Source organism: Phyllobates terribilis, unplaced genomic scaffold (genome assembly GCF_046119375.1).
Source record: "Phyllobates terribilis strain yellow unplaced genomic scaffold, ASM4611937v1 Scaffold_2__4_contigs__length_985480577, whole genome shotgun sequence".
NCBI classification, from domain to species: Eukaryota; Metazoa; Chordata; class Amphibia; order Anura; family Dendrobatidae; genus Phyllobates; species Phyllobates terribilis.
Window position 1 is genome coordinate 578937353 of NW_027362762.1, and position 2844 is coordinate 578940196.

Consider the following 2844-nt stretch of genomic DNA (forward strand, 5'->3'; position numbering starts at 1 on the left):
CAGTGTTCTCCAGTGACCCCGGACATTTCTGTGTGTATATATATATATATATATATATATATATATATATATTACCAGCAGTGTTCTCCAGTGACCCCGGACATTTCTGTCTGTGTGTATATATATTACCAGCAATGTTCTCCAGTGACCCCGGACATTTCTGTATGTGTATATATATATATATATTACCAGCAGTGTTCTCCAGTGACCCCGGACATTTCTGTGTGTGTGTATATATATATATTACCAGCAGTGTTCTCCAGTGACCCCGGACATTTCTGTGTGTGTGTATATATATATATTATCAGTAGTGTTCTCCAGTGACCCCGGACATTTCTGTCTGTGAGTATATATATATTACCAGCAGTGTTCTCCAGTGACCCCGGACATTTCTGTATGTGTATATATATATATATTACCAGCAGTGTTCTCCAGTGACCCCGGACATTTCTGTGTGTGTGTATATATATATATATTATCAGCAGTGTTCTCCAGTGACCCCGGACATTTCTGTGTATGTGAGTATATATATATATATATATATATTACCAGCAGTGTTCTCCAGTGACCCCGGACATTTCTGTGTGTGTGTATATATATATATTACCAGCAGTGTTCTCCAGTGACCCCGGACATTTCTGTGTGTGTGTATATATATATATTACCAGCAGTGTTCTCCAGTGACCCCGGACATTTCTGTGTGTGTGTATATATATATATATTATCAGCAGTGTTCTCCAGTGACCCCGGACATTTCTGTGTATGTGAGTATATATATATATATATATATATATTACCAGCAGTGTTCTCCAGTGACCCCAGACATTTCTGTATGTGTATATATATATATATATTACCAGCAGTGTTCTCCAGTGACCCCGGACATTTCTGTGTGTGTGTATATATATATATTACCAGCAGTGTTCTCCAGTGACCCCGGACATTTCTGTGTGTGTGTATATATATATATTATCAGTAGTGTTCTCCAGTGACCCCGGACATTTCTGTCTGTGTGTATATATATATTACCAGCAGTGTTCTCCAGTGACCCCGGACATTTCTGTATGTGTATATATATATATATTACCAGCAGTGTTCTCCAGTGACCCCGGACATTTCTGTGTGTGTGTATATATATATATATTATCAGCAGTGTTCTCCAGTGACCCCGGACATTTCTGTGTATGTGAGTATATATATATATATATATATATATATATTACCAGCAGTGTTCTCCAGTGACCCCGGACATTTCTGTGTGTGTGTATATATATATATTACCAGCAGTGTTCTCCAGTGACCCCGGACATTTCTGTGTGTGTGTATATATATATATTACCAGCAGTGTTCTCCAGTGACCCCGGACATTTCTGTGTGTGTGTATATATATATTACCAGCAGTGTTCTCCAGTGACCCCGAACATTTCTGTGTGTGTGTATATATATATTACCAGCAGTGTTCTCCAGTGACCCTGGACATTTCTGTGTGTGTGTATATATATATTACCAGCAATGTTCTCCAGTGACCCCGGACATTTCTGTATGTGTATATATATATATATTACCAGCAATGTTCTCCAGTGACCCCGGACATTTCTGTATGTGTATATATATATATATTACCAGCAGTGTTCTCCAGTGACCCCGGACATTTCTGTGTGTGTATATATATATATATATTACCAGCAATGTTCTCCAGTGACCCCGGACATTTCTGTATGTGTATATATATATATATTACCAGCAGTGTTCTCCAGTGACCCCGGACATTTCTGTGTGTGTATATATATATATATTACCAGCAGTGTTCTCCAGTGACCCCGGACATTTCTGTATGTGTATATATATATATATTACCAGCAGTGTTCTCCAGTGACCCCGGACATTTCTGTGTGTGTGTATATATATATTACCAGCAGTGTTCTCCAGTGACCCCGGACATTTCTGTGTGTGTGTATATATATATATTATCAGCAGTGTTCTCCAGTGACCCCGGACATTTCTGTGTGTGTGTATATATATATTACCAGCAATGTTCTCCAGTGACCCCGGACATTTCTGTATGTGTATATATATATATATTACCAGCAGTGTTCTCCAGTGACCCCGGACATTTCTGTGTGTGTGTATATATATATATATTATCAGCAGTGTTCTCCAGTGACCCCGGACATTTCTGTGTATGTGAGTATATATATATATATATATATATATTACCAGCAGTGTTCTCCAGTGACCCCGGACATTTCTGTATGTGTATATATATATATATTACCAGCAGTGTTCTCCAGTGACCTCGGATATTTCTGTATGTGTATATATATATATATATATATTACCAGCAGTGTTCTCCAGTGACCCCGGACATTTCTGTATGTGTATATATATATATTACCAGCAGTGTTCTCCAGTGACCCCGGACATTTCTGTGTGTGTGTATATATATATATTACCAGCAGTGTTCTCCAGTGACCCCGGACATTTCTGTATGAGTATATATATATATATTACCAGCAGTGTTCTCCAGTGACCCCGGACATTTCTGTATGAGTATATATATATATATTACCAGCAGTGTTCTCCAGTGACCCCAGACATTTCTGTATATATATATTATCAGCAGTGTTCTCCAGTGACCCCGGACATTTCTGTATATATATATTATCAGCAGTGTTCTCCAGTGACCCCGGACATTTCTGTGTGTGTATATATATATATTATCATCAGTGTTCTCCAGTGACCCCGGACATTTCTGTGTATGTGAGTATATATATATATATTACCAGCAGTGTTCTCCAGTGACCCCGGACATTTCTGTATGTGTATATATATATATATATTACC